Raw genomic sequence first — 14,917 nt, 5'->3', positions numbered from 1 at the left:
GCAGGCGCGCAGCGTCGCGTGCGGGGCTCCCGCGCGCCGGCTTCCCCCCCCCCCCACCGCCGCGGCGCGGGCGCTCGGCGCGCGCACGGAACTCTTCTAAACAAAGTCGCGTTGGTTCGCCCTGCCCGGCGCGCGGGGCGGTGCCGCGTCACGTGACCCGGCTGTTTACGGTGCGGCCGCGGTTGGCGGAGCTGGCGCCGGCGCGCGTGCGCGCTCGCGGGCTGGTGGGCGGGGCGGCGCGAGGAGCGGTGTGTAACCGGTAACGGGGCCGCGCGGGGGCTGCGGGTAGCGCTGGGCCCGCGGGAGGGCGAGGGGAAGTGGCGGCAGCTGTTGCTGCTCCGCTCCCCGTCCTCTGCCCGGCTGCGTGAGCCCCGCGCTGCGGGAGCGGTTTAACGTGTTCCGCCTCCGAGAAGCGTAGTGTGGGCCAGGGGCTGGCCGCCGCCGGAGGTGGAGGAGAGCCGCAGGCAGTGGTGGCGGCCCAGCCGTACGCCCGACCCCGGAGCAACAGCGGCGGTCCCCCGCGCCCCAGCCGGGCAGCACACCCGCCCGCCTCGGCGCCAGTGTCCGATCTGGGTGCCTTCCCGCTGCCTTTCCGTCCAAGGCTCGCCAGCAGGCAGTTAGGCTCCCTCTTTGCTTGCAGGGCAGCGCCGCGTGTGGGGGTCAGCCGTGGTTTGTTTGACGGGTTTGGATGGGAGACGCGATGGGAGCAGCAGCATCCGGCAGCCAGAACCAAAATTAGTGCGCTCCATCCACTGTAGTCGCGGAAGCAAAGCAGCGCGACGCGGTTGCTTGTACGTATTCCTCCTTCCCCACGTAGCTACTCGGTGTTCTTACTTGATTTTTATTACTTAGGAAGTCGGCGGAAAGCTTCGATGAGATTTTCAGTAGCTTGGTAGAGCTTGTGTTGTAAAGCTAGGTAAAAATAGCTTCATTGTTTAGTTCAGTTCGTTGAAAACAGCCATTTTTTATAGGACTAGGTATAGATCTGTAAAAAATGAAAATGTATTTTCGTACATACTACACGGTATTTGGAGAAACTTTATGTATTAGGTAAATCGCAATGAGCAATGCTTTCAAAACTAAAAAGATGCACAGACATGTTGACAGGTGTACAGTTTCATTGGTATTGTCAAACAGTATTACTGTACTTTTCTTGAAAGATGTGCATTGACAAAAACGTAAAGAACACGTAGTTCTCATAATAGTAATACCTTGGGTTATTGCATTCCTTCTTGTGTTTATTGTATTTTTTACTTTTAAACATGTAGAACTCATTATTTGGATATGAGAGTTTCAACTGAATTTCGGGGGCTTGTTTACATTAAACATAAAAGACTTATGTAAGATGAGTCTGATCTATTGCTTCTATAATTTTAAAAATATTGTTACCAAAGACAGAGCAGCAGTGTTGCAAACCATTTTTTACGATGCAGATTCTTAGTCCATTAACAGCATGCCCAAAGCACACTGCTGCATGGCTATGGGCGACGAAACAATACAGTTCCTATTTATTAACAAGATTGTGTTCTTTTCCAACCTTGTTTTAAAATGCTAAAACACAACCATATATGCTTGACAAAATTGCCATCATTTTATTTATCATAGATCAGTCTGAAAGGTGATGCAGTTTTGTAGCCCTGTATTTGCTTATTTTTAACCAGTGACTGAAGGCTCTTTTTAACCCTGAGAAAACTTGCTATCAAAACCTTCAATTTGATTAAGGGTGTCTCACAGACAGCAGGCTTTCATCTTAAAATTAGATGAACTTAAATAATCTTAGGGTAATTGTTGTGGACTGCTGAATGGCACAGTAAAAATAGCGTATGGAGACTTTTTTCAGCAGCTTTGGTGCAGCTGTTCCCACACCACCTCATTATTGCTTCCTGCACATAAAGTGCTTCCAGTGCTTGCAGTTGTCTTACCTACTAATAGCAACAATATATCTTATCCTAAGCTATTTTGTACTCGTGTACTACAGAATAAGCTGGTGCACACTAGCAGTTATTGAGGAATCACTCTGTGACTGCTCTGTGTTAATCTGAATTATTTTCTCAGTCTGAACTGTACAGAAATTGAGGCAAAGCTGTGTGCTGAAGCTGCCTATCGAATTAGGCATAAATGACTTAAGAAAAATTCTCATCCTTGATTTTTCCATAAATACTTTAAGACTTTGAATTTAAATAATGGGGAAAAAATTTATTGAAAAAGCCAAATGCTTTATCAAAATGTAGATAACACGATTTGTTTTAGGTAAGTAAATCAGCATGATATCTTTCTTCATCAATTATACAGTAAAAACAAAAAAGCTACCTAAAAGCCCCTCTCAGCATACCTTCAATTCTTCTCTCTGCCTTTACTTTCCCACACTTTAACATCCCAGGAAAGGGTGTTTTAAGGGTGTCTGGGAGATGAAAGTTCAATTAGTTCTGGTTAAAGAGCTGTGAGAAGGTATAGCTCCCATCAGGAGTGGTGTCTCTACAGCCTGATCTGCAGAAGCACTAGAAATACTCTTGCACTGTATGGAGCTTTCCCATGGGGGAAGAAAGAGGGGGGGGGAACACGGAGCTGGGTAAACAGATCCTGTGGGTAAGGGGGAGAGGTTGTGTGGTATTGATGTCGGGGAGGGGAGAGAGGGTGGTTAATTTGTTTCAAGGTAACTTGGTGGTGATGTTAGGGTCTTTAGTAACTACCCAGCACCTTAACTTCTGTCTGGACACAAGCAGAAGTCCCTCTTACGTTTTCATCTAGGTAGCCCTTCTTGTATTATGTAACCTGTAGTATTCTCCAGCGGCTTCTCTTTTAAGGTGAAGTTTTATTGCATTAATGTAATCTTGAAGTAAGAAAAATTATGATAATGCCAGCAGCGGCCTCCGTATATTACAGTAAAAGCCTGCAATGATCATAAAAAGCAAATTCAATTACTGCTATAATGTTCATAGCTGATAGCACCTTGGGAAATAGGAGAGCTTAAGGCTGATGACTATTGGGAAGCATACTCTTAGTTAAAGTATTGTCTGTTACTTCCAGCATCTCTGTTGACCACATCATGGGTATATACAGTAGGGTGTTACGAGCCTTTAGCGACACTTCCTCTAACAGGAAGGTACCAAGATGCTATACTACTACTCTTTAGGGAAAGAAGCAATTCTTCCTTACCCATTGCAGTCTCTCGAGAAAAAAAAATGAACACTGTGTGATTCAATATTGAGTCATTCATGGCGTACAAGATTGTAGCTGCTGTAAGAATAATGCAACAGTCAGACATGGTCACTACTGGGTGAACATCTGAGATTCATTCATCTCTGCAAGGTGATTAACACTTGAACAGAATAAGGTCTAGAGCCAGACTAAAAAATCTCAAGAACCAATTATATTGAAATTCTGTGATGTGTCTGATAACAAAAACATACTTCCTTTGACATTAAACCAAGCCGACAGGTAACTTTTCAAACAGATACCACAGTAGCGCATCATTCAAAATAATAAGCAGACAGCAGTGTCTGCTTAGTCTAAAAAGGGAGATTTGAGTGCTGTGTGTAATCTTGGAAGAGACAATGCCTAAATTTCTCCTCTACTGATGTTAAGTAATTGCTGAAGAAGTGGCAGATACAGGTTTTAAGCATACCTTAGTCTGGAAGGATTCAGATTTGTATCTTTTATACTTAACATACTTCAAGCTGTACAACAACTGTGAAGAAGGGTATAGTAACCCACAGTATCAATCCTGTTAGAACTCATCATTCCTCAGGTTGGAATAAAGGAGCCAGAAGAAGAGGTATCTTTGTGATTCATCCACTTATACAGAGCGGGAAGAGCTGCATTACCACTGTTCCTGTGGTTGTGTATTACACAGTCATTAAGTTGGGGAGAAAAGAAAACACTGAAGTCAAACAAGAAATTAATTTGCACCTTTGCCCTAAATCTTATGCCTGGCAGTTTTCTTGGTAAGGTACTTATTCCATATACCTTAAGCTACTGTGATAAGCTACTCCTAGACAGATAGGATGGAGGGGCCTAAATTCTGCTTAATATAAAAATTATCTGTAATGAGGGAAAGCATCGGCATCTCCGTCCTGGGCTTCACCTTAGCTAACTACCAAATCACCACGGATATGCATGGGAAAAGTATGTCTCAATATATAGTCAAATGTTTTACATCAATGTTCAAGATTGACGTAGATAGTATTTTTAAGTGGTCAATTTCCATGGGTATGTAATGTCTGTACAAGCTGTTTCTTTATGTACTACTATGTAGACTTTTTTTCTCCAGAAAAGACAGCATTCAGCAACAAGAAAAGGTGTGTGTCTAGAGAGGGTGCCAGTTCCGCTAGGCTCCCAAGAACTATCTCTGGATGGAAAACAAAAGTTTAGATTGGTTTAATTTCACATTCTACAGTAGGAGATGAAAATGAAGTCTCACATATGCCAGTTTTACTACGATGTTACTAAGAAAGGCAGAAAATGGTGAGAAGGAGGGAAAGAAAAGCAATCCGAGAATGCACAGGAAAGAAAAAAAGTGCTAGCAATTAGAGAGAAAACTAAATTGAGGTACTACATTGTAAACGTAAAATTTATCAACTTTATCATCTCATTCATAAGAACACAAATTTAAAACCTGGAGGGAAAAATAACCCAATTATTCGTATAACATATTTGATTACTGTATTTTGAAGGTATGTTTTACCTCTAAGCTCATAAACTTCTCTATATCTTGTAATTTATAAACACTTGTATTGGTTTTATGTACTTCACTGCCAGATCATAAGCAATTGATACTCTTCCTAGCTTGCTAAGAGAAGCCAAATATTCTCTTGAAATATGCTATGAATATTTCCATCCATGTTTTTAATCCCATGCACAGTCCTATAGCTTCAGATAATGTGCTAGATACTACACTTTCCATCTGTACAGTAACAAAATTACTGCCGTAGCTATACAGCTCTGGGCTTGCGTAGGGGAGAATTTCAAATGGCTTCTAGCCCATCCATTTTGCAGAACTCATGGAAACACTATGTGAGCCAGCCTGTGTCATGCGTTGCAGAAGTGGGAGTAGCAGTGAGTGTGTATTACTGTAAGTGTTGTCTAGCTCTGTGGAGGCACTAAATTGACCATTGCTAAATATAATATCCCAAATCTCATGCCATCTTTGTTGGCATTTGTAGGCTGGTGCATCATAAGTCCCTACTTGACTGTCACAGGAGCTCAAAGGACAATTGGTAAAACACGACTTGGGTTCAGAGCCAAAAGGTGAACGTTTCTGGGTTGTTAACTAATGGAGGAGCTCTAATTCGTTTGAGCTACAGTCACTTCGTACAAGATCATATGATCTTACTTAGCTAATACTGTATCTGGTTATTGTTTAAAATGAGTTCACTTCTTCATTACAGTAAGTCATAGTTACAAGTGTACAAGCACAATGAAGGGTGGGATTCGCTTGCCTTATGGTATTCCACTTGAATCTCCAGAAGGTCCCTTTTCTTTTGTAGGTCTTGTGTAACATCTACCAGGTCTGTGCAGATGTCTCTTACACCTTTTGGACATGTGGCATGGCCACTGCAAACTGTTGATCAGTCAGCTAAATCTCACTGTAAGCATGCAGAAACATTTTTCTATTAACCACTTCTGCTCTCAGAATAGTCTGAATAACAGCTTGGGTTCAGGATTTTGACAAGAACTAAATGATTCTGTTGAAGGTAATGCAGTCATTCCCTAGTTTTGGCTTTCAGAACTGTGTTAGTATTTTACCTTCATCAAGTCACTGTGTTGGATAGACCATAAAGTAGAGGAGTAAGGGAGGAGGCTGAAAAGTTCACTATGGTGTAATCACCCAGATTTAGATATAGTGGTCTGATAAAAAAAAAAAAAAAATCACAGCAGCTAAATTTGAAGTGTCTGGAAATGACACTTTACGCTGCCGGCCATCTCTCAAATTCTCATTAATTTATATTATTGTTCCTAGTTTGAAATGTTTCATGTCTGGGCTCTGATTGTGATTGAAATATAGGGAAGGGAAACATGATGCATTGCCCATAGATTCAAATTACCTTTGTACAGATCCAGTTCACATAAGTCTAGATATTCCTGTTCATTTAGAACATGAGAAGTTTCCATGTACATGTTAAAACTTTTCTGACAACTTTTAGAAGTTTTTAAGGCCTCTTTACCTAACAAGCAGCTTTATATTATGCAATTTGTTGTATCATTCATAAATAAAGATGATCACTGAAATGTTAACATTATCTTTTATGGTATTGTGTTTGTTTAAAAATACTATTTGAAAGCTTCACAGACAGTTTTCTTCACCTTTCAGATATTTGCATGACTTGTCAAAGGTTATTACACTTAGACTGATGGCAGGGTTTTGTTTTTTACAGAACAGGTATGAGAGTTGTCTCTGTTTTTGCACACACGCACGCCCTCTGCACACCCCAAATCCTGATAGGACTGAAGAACTGTTACCCTATCAGCTTAAGGAGTAGAGAAATGCAAAAATAAGTTTCCCAGAGAGTATAGTCTGCTATCCAGTTTGCATAACAGTACTATTTTGTTGTGTACTAACAAATGAATATTTAGTCTGGTCTGACAATATGCTCAAAACCCCAACAGGCTGTGGCTGGAACTAAAGGCAAGGCAGGAAAAAAGTTATCTTGAATTTTTGTAATTCTGTTTTGATTAAAGAAGGTTAGCATGAGAATGGGTTTTAAGTAATCCAAATTGGGCAGCCTTCCTTCTTGCTACCCTGGAAAGGTTTGGAAACTCCCTGTTATTTGGGAAGCTGGCAGACCACTTCTCTGTTAGACATGGAGAGATGATGCTGCTTGACTTAAAGCATTTCCCCATCTCTAGAATTTTTCTGCTTGCTTTTAAAAAGACATGATGTAGCTAATCAGAGGGCTGATTTTCACGCCAGAAGGTGTTTTTCCCCCTAGCAAGTCAATTAAAGTATACATCCCTACTTCAGGTTTCCTTCTGTCTATTTATAGCTATCCATCTGATTTTCATTACTAGAGGCATAATTGATCTTTTGTCCCATTTCAAAGCTTGTATGCACCTGTCTTACAGGTTAGTAATGAAATCAATTATCCCTCTGGCCACAGATGTATCTTGGTACTTCATTAGAAGTTTGTCAGCATAGGTGGAGTCCTTTGTGTTAGATTGACAACAGGTGATTAGTGGGGGAGTCATAGCAGCTTGCATGCTCAGGTTTGTACCTGATGCTACATTGATAATGTTCACTATTTTGCTCCAGTAATAGGGGTTTGGGAGGTCTGGTAACAAAACCCCAACAACCAAAAGAACCAACAAAAACCAGCTCTTTCCGTTTAAGGAGGAGACTGAAATAGAGATTAATTTGAAAAAAATATATACTTGGACTTTTCTGTTACAAGTACAAAATAGAAGATTAGCAATGTAGTAAGATAAGTGAATATTACGTGACTAACGTGACTGTTTTGTGGAGCTTGATTAATCGAGTTACATTATTTCATTCTAACTTTGTCCTTACAACAACCAAAAAACTGTTCTTTTGGCTGCCTATACTCAAGAATTATGTGTGAAATCATTGTTCCTGTCTTAATTACAGACTTTACTATTTAGTGGCCTTTATGTCCTTTTGGTTGAAAAGGATACCTAAGCACAGTCATCATAGATCACAAGTTATTCATGTCAATAGTATGATGTAATCCTTCAAAATTAATTTGATCTCAGATCATGAAATAAAAAATGATTATTGAACGTATTACATTTTTTTTAAATAAAAGTAAAAAAAAAAATTACAGAATTCCATGTGTGGATTTGAACTAGATGGTCTCAAGAGGTCCCTTCCAACCTGAACGATTCTGTGACTGTTCAATTATGAAAATACATTAAATACCAAATTTTATTAATTTTTTTCTTTTTTCTGTGATTTGGACTTTTTGATAGTGTTTGTTGGACATAGTGGAGTTTTATATGTAAATATATACAGCACTTGGTCCAAATTGCATGGGTTTGTAGCTGTACAGCAGATAATATGCTTTAAGCTACATTGTGATCTCATTACCTCTTACTCATTGTAAATTACATAAGACTGGTTTTCATATAACCTACTTGCCCTTTTATGTGAATGTATGTCAGCATGTAGACCACAAACAAGTAGAAGCATTTAGAGAAATTTCTCCAGCTTCCGAAACACGGAGTATTTTGCTTCTCCTCTTGAAAAATTACAGGATAGAACAAAACTAGGAAGAAAGCACGCACATCCTTTGCAGCGTTGTCTTTGCAAAAGTAGTCTGTTGGGTCATGCGCAGAAAGCAGCCAAGCAGTGAGACTGAGATTGTATTGACAAGAACAAGATGAATGGCCCCCTGGAGACTATGGGGTTTGTATGCTCGTTTCCACCATCTTTTCATCCTTTTGTACCCCTTTTCAGTTCATATGCAGATTAATTCAAAGCAAGTCTTCACTAAATACTCTTTTTCACTTCAGATTTGGAAGGTAGATGGAGGAGCTAAATATTTATGAGGCTTTTTTCCTCTGGTTTATGATGCACTCTTGTTGAATGTTGAGGAATTACGTTAATGAATGCATGCCTGCACACACAGACACAGAAACCAGGCAAAAGGAAAAAAAAAAGAAACACACACAAAGCATTGTCAGCTCTAATGTCGGCACTTACTAAAACAGTTCCCATAAAAAAAAAAAAAGGCAGAGATTTAAAATCCGTTGCCAGGAGAAAAATAAATTGTATGGCTGAGCACAAAAGAAAGAACAAAGTTTCATCTTTGCTTTCCTCAGCTGCAAATGTAACTCTTGTTTCAGCTCTGAATAAATTTGAAATAAAACATGTTAATTGAAAAATGAAAGCTTGTCTAAAAATCCTTAGCTGGATTTGTGTTTTCAGTAATGAAGAAAAGGCAAAGCTTTAGTCCTGTACGAGTTTCCTGTAACATCAGTGGTAATAAACATGATACATTTGGGGGTTTTTTGTATGGTACCAGGTGCAGTTAAGTATAATTTAATTTGAGTTACAAGTCAAATAATTAAATGAAACTAGTTTTGCCATGATTTTGCTAACTTCAGTACATGTATTTAGGAGGGTTAGATTTTAGGAGGCTGAGGGAGTTTCTAGAAACTAAACTGGCATTTTTTTAGATTATGTAGAATATACTGAGATTATAGCTAGATGTACTAGAATATGAATTTATTTTCAGAATGGGTAGTTTAAAACTAACTTAAGGAACATGCTTGTTATAGATAGAAGACTATTGCATTAAAATATTAGAACTGAAATAAGGATATATTTGTTCTTTTAATACTATGTTGTCAAGAAGTCATCTCTTCAACTTTAATCATCTCTTCCTCCCTTCTACTCCTTTATATTCAGTGATGCACAAGTAGCTGTGGCAGAGAAGGGCCTAACTTATACAAGTGGAACAGTAAATTTGCATTCATGAACGAGATCTTAAAACACGCTTTTGTGCTATCATTTAAAACCTTACCAAAGCAATTGCAGAGTGTTAACTCAGCTCTTCAGCTGTAATAGTATTTCACTGTCTAGGCTCTATTTTTTCTTATTTATAATATGCCTATGTGAATTTCATCATAAATATGTTCATATTTTTCTTGTACTTTGTTTCCAAGGTATTCAATTTCATATGTAATTAAATCAAATAAAGCCATCCACATTTCATTCCAAAGTTACTGTTTATGATCTCCAAATACTGAGTTTGCTATTTTCAATGACTTTACCTGTGATATCCAAGGGTTAAGTGTAACAAATTTTGCTTAGCAGATCCCAAGACACTAAAGTTGCATACAACCTAATAAAAAAATTAGTATTTGACAACTGAAATTGCATCACTTTTGTTCAGTCTTTCCTCCTGTAACCTGCATCTTCTCCTTTGGGAGACTTGCTTTGGTTTTGTGGGTGATTTTTTCTGTAAATCTGCATTGCCAGTTGTTACCACAGATACAATTCTAGATATTGTTGAAGTGCTTAAACCCCTTAAACTTAAAAGTGATTAAAAAAGTCTCAGTTTTGTCTCCTAACTGGGGAGATTCCACACTTACCTGGACTTACCTGACCCGAGCAGATTAAAGCACTTCCATGGGATCTTAGTGAAACGTAGCTGCACATCTGTATGACTTGCCTCTTTTTGCTGTGGGTGGATCTGCAGAGAGGGGAAGAAGGGCTTCCTTCTGCAGATACATGTACAGGACGCAGTGGATTAATAGGTGGACAAAAAAAATGCATCAAGCTGGTAAATGTTGGAGGAAAAGAGCAGCAGGGAGATGAGGTGGTTGAATAAACTCTGAAGAAGGAAGAATTGGAAACCACAGAAAAGCCAGGGAAAACACTGAAGAGTGATGCGGTAGTAGAGACAGACATAGTGGAAAGCTGTGGAGGACAGTAAGGAAAAACCAAAGTTGACAGATTCCTTGGTTTGCATAGGGTTTTGGGTTTTTTTGCTCCCTTTAAGCTACTAACACTCCTGAAGAGAAGAGGAAAAAAGTGGCACACAAGCCAAAGTGATTGAAAGTAGTTTTTAGGGGTAAGAAAGGTGGATGAATCACATGCCTAAGTCAGGGAGTAGGTATATCAGAGTCCTGTAAATAGACCTTAATTTATAACACCAGAAAAGCAACCCCCCCAAAAAACAACCCAAAATCCCAAAAGCTAAAGAGGTTGTAGCCCACAGAGGCACCATGTTAATAATGAGGAAAGCAATTTAACTGTCATTTGCCCAAAAAGAAATGGCACAGGAAAATACAAGAATTTACAAAGATAACAAGCCTGAGCTGCACACCGTACACATGCACCCACTAGCTGCATCTCAGTCCAGCACACTGGTGTTAAGTTCAGGCCTCCTGCTACCGTCTCAGAAGTTTCTGTAGAAAACGACCTGTGTGAAGAGCCAGAAAGTCCTGTCTAGACCAGCGTGGCTTCTGCCCTGTGTATTAGCCAGCTCACGTTCTTTAAATATAAGACATAAACTAGTTACCTAAGCTGAGTGTTTATTTTCTTTCTCTGAAATCCATCTGCATCCATGATTTCTATCCCATTAAAATAAACTCTGCTTCAAGAAGATGAAAAAGCACAAATAAAACAGTAATGCTTTCAGAGGATTCTTCAAGGCCGGACCACAAACCTACCTAGTGATCTTCTGCCTTGTGAAGTTTTGCTTCAGAAAGAACCAAGGGTAGGAGCACATTCTTCACTCCCGTGAACCAGAGTCCTACAATGGATTCAGACTTAAAGTGCAAACTCCAAATTCCTGGAGGGAAAAAAAAAAATTAATATGTCATGGAACTGATTGTAAGGAGCCAAATCACAGTGCTGTCAGGATTACCGAACAGGTTAAGATTTCCCACAGTAGAAATTTGCTGTTAGTTGATTGCTACATGAAGAATTTGCTTCATTTTTACTATTTTCCATTGTCTGAATTTTGCTCGAATTCAGAAATCTCACAAGATACATAAGGATTAAAAAAAAAAAGGCAAAACAAAACAAAATAAACCACCATACCACTGGAAATTGCAGGTAAGCTCTCTCAACACTCATCTTTTGTGGTGAGCAACCTTTCTTTTCCTAAGGCCAATTCTGAAGCTTGTCACATTTTATCTGAAGGCAGTGGGGTGCAGCCATGTGTTTTCAAGAAAGTACTTTCCATGCTAATCTTTAGGCTGGGATTTTTCCAAATGGATTCCTGCATAAATTTACTTTTTTCCTTCCCAAAATACATTTCCTACAGCTGAATCATAGCGTTCTAAAGGGAATTTGCCATTCTGCCTGAGCTATGAGAAGTCTACCTGTTTCCATACTAGTGTAACAGTCATCTCACAGATGGAAAAGGTATATCTCCATGGGTGGCACGGAACTGAAAGGAAATCTAAACGGCAATTCATTTTTTAGTGAGTTTGATGTATGTGCTTACAGTATTCCTCTTTGGTGCCTGAACAACTGATTTAGGTGTATAACATGACAATTGTCTGTCTCCTATATGCACTGGTGCCTCAATTTCTGCTGATGGATATACCCAGAGCTCCCAGCAGACAGAAAGGCTACACAGTGCTGAAGCCACAATTACCAAAGTGCTTAGAGGTCTAGCATAAGATGTCCTAAGGCAAATTTTTCAAAAGATGTTCTCCCCTAACATACTAAAAAGAAAAAAAAAAATAAAAATTATGGGTGATGCGTGCTCTTCTCATACATAAGCAATGTTCACATTCATAGATCAGATTCATGAGCATAGTTCTTCTAGGACTCCCTGCAAATCTAGTTTCCAGAAATATCCCTCAGACACCTAACCATCATCAATTAATTGATGAAGGAACCTGAGCCTACCTCCAGACACAAAGATGTATTACCTTAGGTACAGAACTCCTCTAAGGGTTGAGTGTTATAGCAGGAAAGCTGTGAGATGCTTGTGGAACATTATTCCTCCCACTTCACAAATCAACTCCAGATATCTTTGCAAATCACCAAGAGGTTAGCAGTTGTTCTTCCAGGCAAGCAGCTCCCTATATCAGCAGTGCTGATTTAGGAAGAAGGAAGGTGGATTTAGGAGAGTTTTCCTCTCCAAGCACAGTATTTTTCTTACCCTGCTTTCTCCTGTTTGAATTTCTCCATGTAAAGGGGAAAGGGCAAAAGAACAGGCTTCAGTTTGGTAACTATTTTTTCATCTGTTACTTTTGCCAGCAGAATTTGCACACTTTTTATAAATATAAACTGATTATTTGAAAGGGAAAACCTGCAGACTTATTTAGAGAAGAATACAGAATAAACTAATATGGACCTTATACTGTTATTTCAAGAATACAGAGTTCCTATATCAGAACATCATAATTTGGCAGCATTCCATTTCTGCCAATTTATAAGCAATTGCTAATTTGTCAAGGATTTTTTTTCCTTTGGCAAATTTTGAGAATTTTTGTTTGGAAAACTGTTGAATATGAGGAATTAAATCAATGAAGGAAGCTTACAGAAACCTCAAGCATCGTTCCTTCCTGAAAATGATTAGGTTTAGTTAGTCCTAAACTGAGTGAACTGAATTTGTTCTCGCAAGTGTAATTCCACAAAATATCAATGCTTATAAGTTGAATACTAATTACATGTTCTGATTTTGCAGCATTCTAAAAGTTTATTTCTGAATCAGTTATCTTTTGCTTTATTTCATTTGTCATCTTGGTTTTCACAAAAAAAGGAATTGTCAAAGCTAGAAACAAACGAATCAATTAACATTTTGTGATGTTTGTCTGAGGAAAACAAAAAGGGTTGTTTTGTTCTTTAAGCACTGCCTTACTCATTTTACCGGGGTGATTTTTAAGAACAATGTCATATAAATGAGGGAAATTATGTAGAAAGGCACTGGAATGAGACAAGAGGAATCTGGATTTAATGTCAACTGACCGTAATGCCAGGCACCCTAAGCTGACCATGTTCATACAGTTAAGATTTCATCCAACGCAGCATGGTCACCTATCAAACAGTGCCCAGGAAGTCTGGGAAAGTGCTAGTTGGGGTAAAATGTCCTGGGGCTCTTCTCACACTTGAACACCACTGACACCGGCATGCACTCCCTGGCACTGCTTAATTTCTCAATGCAGATGTAATCCCCATGTCAGTTTGAGCAGAGCGTGGGATTGTTCTATCATTAAGTGTCTCATTAGTGGGGAGTAACTATTTTTCCTCTCTTCTTATCTACTACATCTATTTGGATTATGGTATCACTGGTAAAAATCGTTTCTTTCTGTTATGCGTAAACCACCTATTACAGTAAGATCATAATTTAAAGTTAGTGCATAGTATACTAATTAGAGTGGCAACAAAAAGATTCCCAAAATTTAGAAAAGCCTGATAAAAGAAAAGGAAGTCTTTGGCTTCCCATACCAATATATGCATTTCTTTAAGTGTGAATCTGTAAGTATAATAATGTGTAGTAGTGTGTGTATATATATACATACACACATACTGAATATTGTGTGTGTGTATATATATATTTAAATATACCACGCAAAAGAGTTCGGCATTACTACAACCCTTTGCCAGCAGAATTAAGATAACAATCTCGTACAGAAATGTTACAGTTAATTAGATAAACTTATTCTTGCATCATGAACGACTCTTCTAAAAACCTAGACACATTTCCACACAGGTGTGTATGACATCTCATTCAAAACTGGCAGTGTTTCACAGAGAAAATAGTAGTAGCTAGTCTCTTTCTGTTAATCTTTTCAATTATGTTTTAAGATCAGGTTATGTACCATATCATTTAAATTATACCATGGAAAACACCTTTTATGAAGGCTGAAGTTAACCACAGAGATGAGGGATGGCACAAGAAAAGTAGAACCCAAGAACAGGGCAGGTGTTTTAATGATTACATACTTGAGACTGAATTTCCTTCTAACAGTGGTAGCTGTACATGAAACAAGAAAGCTAGTAAAGAAAATAGCAAAGGACAACAGTAACTGCACAAAGAGAGACCTTGCACAACAATAAAAAACCAAAAAGCAAGCTTGTAAATTGGAAACTTTAAAACAGGAACTCGGAAACCTATAAATCTTTTTTTTTTTTTTCCTTTTTTTTCTAGTAGTCACAGTTCCAAGTAAAATTGGGTGAAATAGCCAAGAAATAAACAAAGTAGCCATTTAATCACACATCAAAATGGCAATCTACAGATAACTCCAGACTTCTGGGTTTACCAGCTCCATCAAGAATGTGCATTCGGTACCAGCTGCCAATATTTCCAGGGACAAACATATTGAATAGGTACTGCAGTGTGTGGCGGAACTTCCTCAAGCAATGGTAAATGATGTGACTTTGCAAACTGATACAGTACATCCTCCCCTAGACCAGGGAAAGGAGAAAAGTAAGTGACAGAGCCAAACACTTATTAAGGCCCTTCAGCCCTGATTAAAGTCAAATTGCAGGAAA

The 14,917-nt window shown here is 39.0% G+C and overlaps 1 long non-coding RNA gene across 1 annotated transcript; it reads left to right on the top strand.

The window, feature by feature from the left end:
- The first annotated feature begins 269 nt into the window (after window positions 1–269).
- On the top strand, window positions 270–7,092 carry LOC115613782. The gene is made up of 2 exons (XR_003993519.1): window positions 270–791; window positions 2,293–7,092. It is a non-coding gene; the product is annotated as an uncharacterized LOC115613782 (long non-coding RNA).
- Window positions 7,093–14,917: the final 7,825 nt, after the last annotated feature.

This window comes from Strigops habroptila, chromosome 10 (genome assembly GCF_004027225.2).
Source record: "Strigops habroptila isolate Jane chromosome 10, bStrHab1.2.pri, whole genome shotgun sequence".
NCBI lineage: Eukaryota > Metazoa > Chordata > Aves > Psittaciformes > Psittacidae > Strigops > Strigops habroptila.
The sequence above is the reverse complement of the archived record's forward strand: the minus strand, read 5'-3'. Positions and strand labels throughout refer to the sequence as shown.